Genomic DNA, 14,116 nt, shown 5'->3' with positions numbered 1-14,116 from the left:
CTGACTTCAGCACAGGGATGCTTGGCCTCCCTGCAAAAGTTAATAACTAGCCTCATTTCACCTTCCAAAGTCCTGCGAGGGGGAACTGCTTGTCCCTTTAGTGTGAGGTTAAGTAACCTGGCCAGGACCCCCAGAGCCCAGGGCCAAGCCCCGGAGGGCTCCTGGACCTCAGCCCGAAGTGGAAGGGAGCCAGCCAGGCCCAGCAGCCTTTAGACGGGGGGCCCCAGCTGCCAACCTGTCCCCTTCCCCGTTCACGTTCCTTGGGCCCCCTCCTCCCTCTGGGGCAGGCCCCGCTCCTGGGGTGTGGCCCCCACACACATCTGACAGTGCTGGGGCTCCGGAAAGTCCGAGCACAGAGGAAATTTAGGCTGGGCTCTCGGCTGGTGTCTCACGTCTCACTGATCTGAATGGGAACGGTCACAGTACATGTTTCTTGGGGTTCCCAGAGTGGGGGTCCCCCGGTCCCGCCCCCACCACTGCTGAATGGGTACAAACACCGACCCCAAAATTATCCCTTCCCGACGTACCACATGCCTCCCTAGATGATACATTTGACCGTGGCGCTCCTCTGCGTAAATCCCTTCCACGGCTCCCCTTGCCTTCGGCACCTGCCGGAGCTAGTCAGCGCGGCATTCGAGGCCTCTCACAGCTGCCTTCGACTTCTTTCTCCCCCCTAACCCGTCCGGCCGACTCTGTGCCCACGTGCTGCATCCGTTTCCCTGAAAAGGACACAGCCCCTCAGGGTGCCCCTGAGCTGGGGCTGTGCCCTGTCCTACTGCCCTTTCCCCCAGTGGACTTTTTAAGTTTTACTTATTTATTTTGAAAGAGAGAGAGGGTAGGTGGGAGAGGGGCAGAGAGCGCGATTGAGAGAGAATCCTAAGCAGGCTCCACACTGTTAGCTCAGAGCTTTATGTGGGGCTCGAACCCACGAGCCGGGAGATCCTGACTTGAGCCGAAACCAAGAGTCAGATGCTTAACCGACTAAGCCACTCAGGTGCCCTCCCCACCAGTGAACTGGGAAACCGACTTCAGGCCAGCCTGCCGCGCATCCGTACGCACGCTGGGAAGGGCTCCCGCTGCAAAGTTAATCGGGCCATTCGTATGCGCTGCTCTGTGCTCCAGCGCAGGGCGCGAGCACCCCGCCACCGTCGCCCCAGATCGGCTCAACTCTCCTCCCCACGATTTCCAAATCCAATCGGCACAAATCACTCATCTAGTTTTTTTTTCCCAGAGTTCAACAACAAACTGCTTCGCCACCCTCCAGTGTCTGTTGTTTTAATGGGACGTAGAGAACAGCAAGCAAGGTCTTTCACGAGGAGCCACTTTGTCCCCAGAGGCCCTCCAGCCAGCCTCCCCACCCCCCCCACCCGCCATCCAGGGAGATGGAACAGATAAACACGCCTCCACTCCGGGAAGGAAACATTTGTGAAGCACCCACTATGCGCTGGTGTCTTCTTTTAAAACCCCTTTGCGAACTTGGTCGAGCTGAGCGCCAGGGAAGCCAAGGGAACGGCGCCCCTCCCCGCCCCCGCCCGAGCCAAACAGCCGGACTATGTGTAGGATTCAAAACCACGTCTCTTGACATCAGGGCCCCGTTTCCTCTTTGTGAACAGACGACAAGCCAGCACCATGAACGTGGGACTCAGTGCAACAGAGGCCCCATTCATTCCTCCACTCTCCATTCAGGAAGGCTCCCCAGCCTGGTGGCCAGAGCTGGGCTTCGGGGCCAGGCTCACCCGCCCGGCACCCTGCCTCTGCCCCACGCTCCCTGGGTGACACACTGTCGGGGACCCCGTTTCCTCGCCTGTACAGTGAGGAGAAGGACCATGAACCCGCCCTGGAAGGACTGTCATAGAAGAGAAGTTACAAGACGGCCCAGCCCCCAGGGAGCATCCGCACAAGCAGCCCGCAGCTCCTCACCGGGTACCTTCTGTGAGCCACGCAGAGTGGGCACCACCCCCAGCAGGCCTCCGGGCTCTCATTTACACCTTCTCTGTGCCAGACCCGGAACTGGTCCTGAGGTCTGAGCTCCGCCCCTGGAGAAGGCCACTCCGGAGACAGACCACAGCCACTCACGCGCTGACAGTGGGTGCGGCCGCTACGGTGGGGCCACGAGCACCTGGAAGGCAGGGGCCGCGATTTCGAGCCCACCGACACAAACGTTTCCAGAGCGTGAGCGCGCTCCTCTTTTTATCTGGTTTCCTGTGCACGTGGGACCCCTCGGTATATGAGGCCGCATCTGTTGCTGGTGGCAGTCCAGTCAGCCAACCTGCAAGGACCAGGTAAACCCCTGACCTGCTCGCCCCTCAGCCTTCTGTGCCGGGTGACGTCCCCTCCCTCCGAAAGAGGACACAGGGCCAACCCCTGTCGGCTCCCACTCGGCGAGGCAGGGCGAGCCCAGGCGCGGCGCGTGTGAGGAAGGCGCACCGGGCTCAGGGCCCCCGCCACTTACCCAGATGCGTGACCCCAAGCCGGGTGCTTCGCCCCCGCTCGCTGCCCTCACCTGTGCACGGGGGACCAGAACCCCCGCCCCTGTCTCCCGCACAGAGAAGCTGACGATACAGATGGCCTTTCATAAACTATGAAGTGCGGTGCCCCAGCAACAGAATAACAAAAACGCTCCGTCCAAAACTGGGCCAAAGACTTGAATAGACATCTCTCCGAAGAGAACATACAGATGGCCAAGGGACAGGTGAAAACGCGCTCGACATCTCTCACGATCAAGGAGGTGCAGATGGCAATCACAGGGAGGTACAGCTCACGCCTCCGGCCCAACGCCCACAGGAAAAGTCTAGAAGAGTCTAGGGCACCGTTCAGTGGGGAGACAATGAGGCGGTCTCACGAGGGGAAAGGTAACGGTGTCCCACCCGGCAGGGGCGGGTGGGGGCCAGGCCACTGACTTCTCTGCACTTCACAGTGTGGACAGAACACGCAGGTGACCCTCGCTCATCCCGAGGGGCCAGGAGGCAACCACCCCCTCCCCCAACTGGACACCCACGAGAGGCTCAGGAACACGGAGGACAGATGGTCATGGGCCTCCGTCCCCCAGGCTTACTCTAGCCCCTCCTTCCTCCCGGGCAGGGCAAATGGAAGGCTCAGGGAGAAGGGGGACCCTGGGACGGGCCAACCGAAGCCAGCCCACGGCTCCCTCGAGCCCCCCTCTGCTGGCTGTTGCTCCCCCTGGACTCAGATGTCACTGACCACACCCCCTACTCAGCGTCCTCGCCCACACGACGGGAGGGTGTAAGGATGGGTTACAATCCCACATGGCTTACGACGGGGTGTAAGCCCATCGGAGTAAGGACTGCCGTGTGAGGAGAAGCAGAGAGCCTGTTGCAGTGCCGACCGGGGAACACGCTGTCCCCGACCTCCAGGGACCTCCACACACCCCCACCCACGAGTCCACAATGCACTCCAGTGCAGCGACGGTCCCTGTGCTCAGCCAGAAGAAACCGCGGTCCAGACCCGAGCGGGAAATCCTTGGCTCGTGCACAGCTGAGGCCGCGTTTGAACCCAGATGTCTGATCTGGAGCCCAGGGTCCGCACTGACCAATGCGGTGCCTCCCGCAGAGGTCACACAGTGACACCTGTGCCCGACTCCCAAGGAAGGGGGGCGAGGAACAGAGATCAAATACTCTTGAGGAAACTTCTAAGCCCCCAGTGAACTCTCAGGATTACTGGTCCCCGGGCCCAAGCAGGAAGGGCAGGAAACAGAGCAGTGGGGACATCTTGTCCCCTTGTCTTGTCTCCTTGTCTTGGGGGCCTGGCGTGGCCTCCGTGAACTCAGGACCTGCGGTGGTCTGGTCACCCCTTCCCAGGCCACCGCCACCGTGCAGACAAGCAGCGGGCTCCCCCCAGGCTGGGACGCTCCAACGCCTTGCCACACTCAGACCCGGATCTCCGAACAGCAGACAGCGAAAAGCCACGATGAGGGAGCAGAGGTGCTTTGTCAGGGCACCTGGGCACGCGGCTGGCTCAGCGGGCCATGGTGAAGTGCCTGGGACCCAGTCAGGGTCTCCGAGGGTGGGTTTCCCCTCTGCCGATTACCAGGGCCGTGGCCTTGAGCACATCCCTCAGCCGGCAGATGCGGCTCTAACAGCAGGGGGGTCGAGGGGACCGGATGAGAGCTTGGGCATCAGGGGCCAGCCCAGGGCCCAGCAGGTAGGAAGCGCTCCCGAACGCTGGGCATTATCATCACGGCGCATTTGCTGTGGTCACTCAGCTCCCGGCTGGAGCATAACGGTCCTGCTGTCACGGAGCCCCCCGGAGCAGGGGGACAACCGCCCGGCCAGCAGAGCAAGTGCAGGGGGCTTGAGAAGGGTGACCCCTGCGAGAGCGGGTGGCCATCCATCAGGGAAGCTTCCAGAGACGCCTGGGTGGCAATCGGAGGGGACTCGGAAGGGCAAACCGTGGGACCGGATTCACAACCCGGCCAGGGCTGACCAGCAGGGGTGAGGACAGGGTTGCCAGGCCGGGGCAGGTGAGGAGGGGCCCCAGGACCACGCCGTGAGGGGTCCGGAATCCCCGGAGGGTCTGGCCACCATGCAGATCCAGGCACAGGTCTGGGTGGGGCTCCGTGGGGCACGTCTGGGGTCGTGGGAGCTTGGGCAGGTGAGCAGGGGTCAGAGGCCAGCAACTTTGACTCTGTCGCCGGGGGAGGACCGTGGACCCCAGAAGAGACAGAGCAGCGGCATCTCATTACCGGGTCTGCCCTCCCACCAACGGGTGGTCAACGTGACCTCCGGTGCGGAAACATTAGAGCCACGGTGCACACCCTCTCACGCTGTTTTGAGCCCGGGTTTCTACCTGCCGCCCAGAGCACGAGTCAGCACACGCTTCCTCACTGGCGAGCGGACAAGCGTTGGTGTGGCCAGGCCAGGCCGGCCACCGTGGCTGGTGGGCGAGGCCCCGTGGGGAGGAGAGGGTCAGGTGCGGGGCAGAGAAGAGGGGCGCGGGGCAGGCTGTGGTTCTCGGGCTGGGGTCCTTCCTGCAGACACCGAGCGAGCCCTGCCTCAGTTGGGAACAAAGGCGGAGAACGACCGCCTTCAGGGAGGACCAGGGAATGGGGAATAAGTTGATGTGGGGAGAGGGCCGCACCCCTGAGGGAACCGCTTCCTCAGGCCTGACCGCACCTGCCCTCTTTTCTTTCAACATCTCAGACAGGGCATCTGGAGGAAAATTCCGGCAAACCGCAGCTGGGCCTTCGGCCTGGGCGTTTCTGACACCCTCTGCGGGAGGTGGCGCAAAGGGAGAAGAATGTGGAAAAGTGGAGGGGGTGGGGGACAAAACCCCTAACAGACACGCGGCGCCTTTTCTCAAATGCGGTGCCATAAAGAATTCGAATAACAGATTCCGCGTGTGCGCCAAATGCGCACCCAGCCCTCGGGTCGCGGCCGCAGATGTCAAAATGCCTCACCAGGCTGGGCCACGACCGGGGGACACATCGGGTGACTCCCCAGATCTGAACATCCAGCCGAGTCCTCTTACATTTCCCGCCAAACTCCCACCTGCAGACGCTCATCTTGCCCAATCTCGACTTCGCGGCTCCGCAGCCAACGCGGACAAAGTGGCAGTTGTCCCCAGCGACGCGGAAGCGTGGCCCGAGCTGTCCAGGCTGCCGCAAAGGGGCTCTGGGTGCCGGGGCCAACGGCGCTTGGTCAAGCCAAAGGGGAAAAGGCTATCATGTCACCCCCGTTATGGGTTACTCCATGCCGCACACTCAGGCCGCTTTCCCACCAGCGGGGGGCCCCCAAGATGGGGCTGGCGCCCAAATGTCGGGGCCTCAGGCGTGCGCATGGGGGCTTCACGGCTGCCGGGCGCGGCCTGGGATCTGTTCTTGCTGCCAGGGGCGTCCCCGCAGAGGAGAACTCAGTGCACTGAGTACCCTAGAGCGCCCGGGCTGTGCCTCACCCCATCTGGGGGCCCGAGACTTATTGGACCCACCGGGTGAGGGGGAAGGCAGGCCCCCCAAAACAAGTAGGATCCAGACTGGTGGCACCACCCACCCAGCTGTGGGAGCCCCGCGGAGGGCACACCCTCTCCCCCTGCCCGGGTGGGTGGAAGGGAGGACAGAGGGCAGGTTCAGCCGAGAGAGCCCTTTCCTTCCACCTTCCTGCACAAGCGAGGGAGCCTCTCTGAGCCTCAGCTTCCCCTTCTGTGAAATGGGCATGATAACCGTGTATCTTACTTGTTTCTGAGGCCCAGCACAGTGCAGGCACACAGCACACCCACCGCAGATGTTTGTTGAACGAATGGACGAGCGTCGGAAGGACAGGAGAAGAGGCTCACTTCCAAAGGAGCCTGGTTCGGGGGAAGGCTCTGAGAAAAGCCCCCGGAATCGCACGGCGGGCTCCCAAGGGCGTGGTTCTCATCAAAGACGGCAATGGGGCCCAAACCGGAGACGGATAGGAGAGCGCGTATATACTGGAAGGTTCCACAGAAGTGGAGCGTGTGAACCCGCTCTCAGCAGCACTGAAGGCTTCAGAGCACCTCCTAGGACCCCGAAGGCGTGTGCTGAGCGGAAAGGAAGCGCCTCATTTGCCTGACTCCATTCATTCGTCCGTTCGTTCGTTCGTTCGTTCGTTCGTTCACCTCACCGGTGTCAGTGAGCACCTGTTACGGGCCGAACCGTGTTCCCCCGAGATCCAGATGCTGAAGCCTCAACCCCAGCACCTCACATGTGCTTGTAACTACAGGTGAATGAGGTGGCTGGGGGCCCCGATCCACTGTGACCTGTGTCCTTCTAAGAAGAGACTGGCACACAGACACACACAGAGGGACACAGAGGGACACGGGGAAGGACAGCCGTCCACATGCCAAGGAGAGAGGCCTCTGAAGGCACGCATCCTGCCGACACCTTGGTCTTGGACCCCCAGCCTCCTGAATGTGGGACAATCGGCATCCGTGCCACGCGGCCCATGTGCTGTTACGGCAGCCGCGGGGAATTAGCACCTGACACTTAGGTGTCCAAGCCCAGACACGTGCCAGCCGCCTCTCAGGCAATCCTATGAGATGGGTCCTGCAGTTCGCCCATTTTGCAGCAGTGGAAACTGAGGCACAGAGCAGGGAATCCACCCGGTAGGCACTGGGAATAAAGAGATGGTCATGGCATTGCCCCTGCCCTCGAGGACCTCAGTGTGCGGTTCAGGGGTCCAGCACGTGCACAAGCAGCCGGCAGGGGCTCAGCGATGGGGTCAGAAACCGCACGGGTCGGGGCCCCTGTTTGGGCCGAGCCAGGAAACACATTTTAGCTCTTGACAGGCAGAGAGGAGGGGGGTGCGGAAGAACCTTCCGGAGGGAGGCAACGCAGGAGCCGAGGCTCAGCGGTGCTGGGTGTGGAAAAGATGCGGGAGGGAACCCCAAAACTAAAGTCCTGGGGTCAACTGAGAAGGACCAGGTAGGCGCTCACCCAAGCACTTCAGAGGCCCCCTTCCTTGTCCGCCGGGAGGAAGGCGCTGCGGTGTCCCAGGGTCTCGGCTAGGCCGAGGCCACGATGCAGGGGAGGAGGGGTGGGTGCAAGGGTCAGAGTCGAGCAGGAGATGGAGGGGAAGGGAGGGGAGGGGAGGGGCTCTATGCTGGCACCATGGTCCCTGCGGGAGAGGAGAGGAGGAGGACAGTGGAGCACGGTGTCAGAGCGGGCAGTGCCTTGCAAGCAGCTCCCTCCACAGGCTCCTCCAACTTAAGGGATGGGAGGCTCAGAGAGGCTGAGTCACCTACGGGAGGTCACACAGCATTTGGTGGCAGGGCCTTCTCACTGCTGCCTGGTGAACCTCTTCTCTCCTAAGGAGGGAGGGACCCCCAACGGCCCCCACACCATCTGCGCTCCCCCACTTGGGTATCTCTGGGACCTGGGACTCTTCCCTCCCTGATGCCCTGCCTCTCTACCCCCACCTCCAGGCCTGGAATGTTCTCAGGCCTCTGGGGAAGAATGGGTCCACCTCTGGTTAATGGCCCCACCCTTCAGTCCTTGCTGTCATGCTGCTGGCTCCTTGGGGAGAGTAAAAGGGGGGGCCATGCATACCAATCTGAGGGAGGAGTCAGGGGCCTGGGCAGAGGGGAAACCCAGACTGACGGCCTATCTGCAGATAAGGCCACCTAGGTGTCCAAGTGGGGGCCCTGGCATGAGGGCAAGATGCCCCCAGCTCTGGCAAGCTTTTTATGCACGGGGTGGGGGGGCGGGGGGGGGGCGGGTCCTTTTAAGTTTCGTGCACCTCAGTGCCGACCCGTTGCTGCCCCTTGGGAGCCTGCACTCCTGGGAAAACACCCCCGTGTCCCAATTCCTAGGACCCTGACAACCGTGACCATGAGAAGAACTGGTTTAAGCCAAACACAAAATCGAAACCGGCCAGGCTGGCCGACCTGACCCCGGCCCTGGGAGAGCAGTTCCGAGGGCCCATTTACAGAAGACCGAAGCGAGGCACAGAGGGACGTAGGACCTTGACCCAAGCCCACCGGCTTGTTCAGAGAGGAGGGCAGGAGCAGAGAGGGTGGTCAGCGCCCCCCGTCGACCGAGAGGTAAATAACCCCAAGCCCGGAGGCACGCTGGGCTCCAGATCTGGCGGCCTCGCCTGTGAGGCGGGATCACGGCTTCGCTCGGCGAACGTGCCATGAGGCCAGCCGTGCCGGTGCCACGTGGACACTAGGGGAGAAGTCTGTTTTCTCCCAGCCACCCCCTGTCCAGCCGGAGAGGCAGAAGGTCTAAGGGCTCGGGGTTCTCTGGAGGCCACACAGGGTGACGGGCTGCCAGGACCGGCGGGGGCCCTCGCCTGCTCCGTGCGGGGGACTCACAAGCACAGAGCTCTTAGGGGGCCCCACTTCTGTCCTCTCTCTCTCTCTCACGCTCTCTGTTCCATTTCCATCTCTCTGGCTGCTGCAGGCACACGTACACCCCACCCAGACTCCGTACCCCCAGCAGGGCCTTCGGGCCAGGTGACAGACAGGCCCTCCCGTGACAGGCAGAGTGCGCACGCCCAGGCCGCCCACAGCCCAAGGTGCTGTGTGCTGCCTCCCTATCTCCATGGCCTGCGCTGGGGCTTCACCACCATCTGGGGTCCCTGCCGGGCCTCACCCACTGCCTGTGCAGCCTGGGCTCCGGGACCCACAAGGCCGGCCCGCACACCCCTGCTCCCGGCGCCTCCCACGGCCCTCACTGCCCCGGAGACAAAGACCCGGCTCTCTGCGATGCCACTCCAGACCCCTCCTAACCCGGCCCACGCCCACCAGCGGCCTCGCGTGCCTTTCACCCGTCCAGACCTCGGAGCGCGTGCCAATCTGTGTGCCCGCAGCCCTACACCACCCATGGGGGGCGCCAGGGGTGCTGGGGGCTGGGTGCCCTCACCGGCTTGCGCTCTCAGGGTGGGAGACAGGCAGGCCCGCAAGCTGGGGGTTCCCAACACCCTGCCCTGGGCCAGCTCACAGCATGCCCTGTGGACACCTGCCAGAGGTAGAGGGGACCAGACCTGGCAACTACTCCCCTATGCCTCGGAGGGAAACTGAGGCCAGCGCAGGCAGTGGCTGGACGTCAGGGCTCCCAGCTGGTTTGCGGGGGGCCTCCCGGCTGCCGGGCCGGGCCCCCCCTTTCTGCTGAAGACCCGGGTCTGAGCGGCAGGACACTTTGGTCACTCACACCCACGCTGACTCCCCCGATCACTCATCACTCACGCACGCGGTGGCTGATGACCTTGGGGAGGGAGGGAAACCACAGGGACCACGTCTGCCTGCACCACACCGGCGGGCTCCGCCTCAGCCGTGGGCAGAGGGTGACATCCGCTCATGTGTCACTGGGGGACCCAGTATCTCCAGGAAGACTTTCCTCCTGAGTCAGAGAAGACCCTCCCATCAAATCCCCCCAGACACACATGAGGAAACTGAGGCCCGGGGAGGGGGAGAGAGGCCTGACGTCACAGGAGCCGAAGCCCAGATCTCACACACACTGCGGGCTCTGTCCACATCCGTCACTAGAGACCCTGCAACACCACGAACGGAAAATGTACCCACCCTGTGTCCCGTGAGCCCCATTCTTTGGGCTATTTAAAGGGGGAGGGGGGAAAGTGAACGGTGTTTATTTACTAGTGTTAAGGATCAAGAATTTCCAGACGTTTCCCCAGCTCCTGCCCATCCCTTGTGCCCAGCCCCAGGTTCCTTTCCAACCAACTGACTCCTGGGGGAGAGGGGGTGGCTCCCGTGGAGACCCCCGGGTGTGGGGGGACGTCTGGCTGGCGAAGGCCCGTGGGGAGGAGGCCGCTGGATTCCTGGAAAACTGGAGCGATTTTCCAGGCCAAAGACCGCAGGAGGCGACCCAGAGTCACCCCCAAGAAGCCTGACCACGGGGCCAGCTGAGGAAGGGGACGTGGAGGAGGAGGATGTCGGGGAGGCTCCAGCGGGCCCAGCACAGAGCCCGCCCCCGTGACCACCAGCAGCTCCAGGAACAGATTCAACATGTGAAGAAATGACGGCACGGAGAACTCGCCAAACCCCGCGCCTCACGCGTCACCCCTGGAGCCAAACTCCGGGCCGCAGGGCCCCTGCCAGCTGGGAATCATCACCCATCTTACAGGCAGGGATCAGGCACAGCGCCGGGCAGTGACTCACCCCAGGTCACCCACAAGTAGGTGGCATTGCCAGCACGTGCGTGTGCCCAGTGGGCTCGGATTCCACCCTGTGCTACTGCAAAGGTGCCTGGGAGGGGGAAGGAGGGAGGGGAGGAGGGCAGGAGGGGAGGGAGGGACGGGCGGAAGGCAGGCAGGCGAAACCTCCCTTCGAGCACGCGAACTCGAAGTCCGCTCCTGTGCCGTGCCTGGCTGGCTCGGGGCCCTGGGGCACACGCTGGCCACACCTAGTGACTCGGGACATAGTCCCAGATCCCAGCCGCTGTTCCGACTCCGGGGGGAGGCGGGGGGCTCGCCAGAGGCACACCCGTTCACTGGACCGCGTGCACCGGGCGACGTCATAGGGATGTAGGCTGTGGGACAGGCTATAATAGCAAAAAGGTGGGGGGGGCAGGACACAAAGTGCCCCTCCGGCACTGTGGGTCATTCGTACAGTGGAGTCGCACCTGTCACTAGGGATTCGTTCCATAAACACAACACAGAGCAGAGAAGAGTGCCTTCGCGGCACCGTTCACGTAGATTTAAAGCACACGAGGGGCGCCTGGGTGGCTCAGTCGGTTAAGCATCCGCCTTCGGCTCAGGTCATGATCTCGTGGTTCGTGAGTTTGAGCCCCGTGTCGGGTTCTGTGCTGACGGCTCAGAGCCTGGAGCCCGCTTCCGATCCTGTGTCTGCCTCTCTCTCTGCCCCCCTCCCCCCACTCTCTCTCTCTCTCTCTCAAAAATAAACATTAAAAAAAATCTTTAAAAATAAATAAAAGTCCATGGTTTGTGGACACAGACAGACGTGCCGAGACCACACGAACACGGGGGAGAATGGGATTCGTCAGTGTGAGGACCGACAGCATGGCAGGGAGGGGCGGGGCGGGGGGGGGTGCAGGAGGTGCCTCCGCTGTATCTGTAACAGTTCGCTTCTTTCAAAAATCGCGAACACATACGCCAAACGACAACCTCGGTCTAATCTCCCAGGGTGTCTAGGGATCAGTTGCACTGTCCCCCAGTTTAAATAGTTCCACAATCACAGCTTTTTGACCATCGTCCTTCTGGCAGGTTGCAGGAGCCGGGTCCGTGTCCTGGCCTGCCACCACCCCCCCCCGCAGAGCCTGGAGGACCCCAGATGCTCGCCCTGATTGCCGTGTTTTCAGGCCCACATTCCCTGGCCTCTTCCACTCACGGTTGGCTCTGACGAGCGCACCGGGCCTCTGTGCTGCAGGCCCCAGGCCTGGCCGTGGCCGGGTTCAGCCCCGGGGCTCCCCGGCAGGCTGGGGGTGGGGGGACTCCCCCAAGGAAGTCCTGGCCCACCTCAGGCTGCCCCACCCAGGCACCTCCCCGGGGGTTCCTTCTCACCTCTCTCTCTCTCTCTCTCTCTCTCTCTCTCTCTCTCACAGACCACACAGCGACTCTACTTGGGAAAAGCCAGCACCCACCTTCACAGAAGCAGCAACAGCTCCTCTGAGGGTCCCTGTGGCTCAAGAAGGCTATTCAGCCGCATACCCTCGAGGGGCTCCCACCTCCCTGGCCTCACCGCTGCACGGATGGCGGGACACTCTCACCACAGGACCTTTACCCCTGCTGTGCTGTCCTGTGCTCCCCCCCGGGCACCCACTTTATCCAAGGGCTCTCACGTCACCCTCCCAGAGGGGCATGCAGTTCTCTCAGCTGCCCGAGCGCCCCCTCCCCACCCCGAGGTAGGCCTTAGCCTGCCTTCTCTCACTCCACAGACTCATCTTCCCCTGGCATTAGAATGGTGACTTGGTATTTACTCATTCACGGTCTGTCCCCCAGAACAAAACACCCACTCCTTGTCTGTCTTCTTCCCTGCTGAGCCCCAGCTCACAGCAGGGACCACAAAAATAGGTGTGAAATGAGCAGCTGGGTGAATCCCAACACAGCCAGGCGACTCCGATGGGTCCTGGGCAGGCGACAGGAGCATCACCCAGAAGAAGGACAGAGAGGAAGAGAGAGGCAGCCCCAGGAGTAGGGCTGAGGGAATGTCAGGCATGAACACTGTGGAAGGGTCAGGGTCAGGGTCAGAGCTAGGAACAGAGCTAGGGTCAGGGTCAGAGTTAGGGTCAGGGTCAGAGTCAGAGCTAGGGTCAGGGTCAGAGCTAGGGTCAGGGTCAGAGGTAGGGTCAGGGTCATAGTCAGGGTCAGGGTCAGAGTTAGGGTCACAGTCAGAGCTAGGGTCAGAGTTAGGGTCAGGGTCAGAGGTAGGGTAGGGTCAGAGGTAGGGTCAGGGTCAGAGTCAGAGCTAGGGTCAGGGTCAGAGTTAGGGTCACAGTCAGAGCTAGGGTCAGAGTTAGGGTCAGGGTCAGAGCTAGGGTCACAGTCAGAGCTAGGGTAGGGTCAGAGTTAGGGTCAGGGTCAGAGGAAGGGTCAGAGCTAAGGTCAGGGTCAGAGGTAGGGTCAGAGCTAGGGTCTGGGTCACAGGTGGGTCAGGGTCATAGTCAGGGTCAGGGTCAGAGTTAGGGTCACAGTCAGAGCTAGGGTCAGAGTTGGGGTCAGGGTCAGAGGTAGGGTAGGGTCAGAGGTAGGGTCAGGGTCAGAGTCAGAGCTAGGGTCAGGGTCAGAGCTAGGGTCAGAGCTAGGGTCAGGGTCAGAGGTGGGTCAGGGTCAGAGCTAGGGTCAGAGCTAGGGTCAGGGTCATAGGTAGGGTCAGAACTAGGGTCAGGGTCAGAGGTGGGTCAGGGTCAGAGTCAGAGCTAGCGTCAGGGTCAGAGGTAGGGTCAGGGTCACCATTAGAGCTAGGGTCAGGGTCACAGTCAGGGTCATTGTCAGAGTAGGGTCACGGTCAGAGCTAGGGTCAGAGCTAGGGTCAGGGTCAGAGGTGGGTCAGGGTCAGAAGTGGGTCAGGGTCAGAGTCAGAGCTAGGGTCAAGGTCAGAGGTAGGGTCAGGGTCAGAGGTAGGGTCAGGGTCATAGTCAGGGTCAGTGTCAGAGTAGGGTCAAGGTCAGAGTTAGGGTCAGAGTTAGGGTCAGGGTCTATGCCCCAGCAATCCCTCCCCCAGCTGCCCACCCAACAAAAACACACATGCTGCCCACCCTACGACGTCGCCCAGAATGGACAGAGCAGTGATATCTGAACAACACCAAAGTGGAAACTCTCCATCGCCAGCCCACAGGGGAAAGATGGATCGTGGGACAGTCGCACAATGGAACACGGCCCAGCAGGGACGGCACAGGACAGCGACAGAGAGAGCAGGGACGGATCTCACACGGGTGCGTGAAAGCAGGCTGCTGGGTCCCCGTCACATCAGGTTCAAAACAGGTGACCTGAGGCTATGGCAAAGACGATCCGAAAGGCGTCTGCTCTGGTTGAAGAGCAAAATTAGGAAGAAGTTCGGGGATGTTCCGCATCATCATGGGGCGTGGTGTACACGGTGGGCGTATTTGCCAACATCCACTGAACTGCACCTAAAATGTGTGTATTGCGCATGTGTAAATTTTATCCCAGTAGAATCAAGAGAAATACACACAAAGACAGAAGTCTAGTCGGCGGGTTTTGCTTTTCAC

The 14,116-nt window shown here is 61.8% G+C and overlaps 1 protein-coding gene across 1 annotated transcript in view; it reads right to left on the bottom strand.

Moving 5' to 3' along the window:
- The window catches only part of SORCS2 (sortilin related VPS10 domain containing receptor 2), a 452,327-nt gene that overhangs the window by 227,747 nt on the left and 210,464 nt on the right, over positions 1–14,116 (bottom strand). The gene's annotated exons all lie outside the window — the stretch shown is intronic.

This window comes from Panthera tigris, chromosome B1 (assembly GCF_018350195.1).
Source record: "Panthera tigris isolate Pti1 chromosome B1, P.tigris_Pti1_mat1.1, whole genome shotgun sequence".
Taxonomy (NCBI): domain Eukaryota; kingdom Metazoa; phylum Chordata; class Mammalia; order Carnivora; family Felidae; genus Panthera; species Panthera tigris.
Note: the sequence above shows the minus strand (reverse complement) of the source record. Positions and strands in the feature narration are given on the sequence as shown.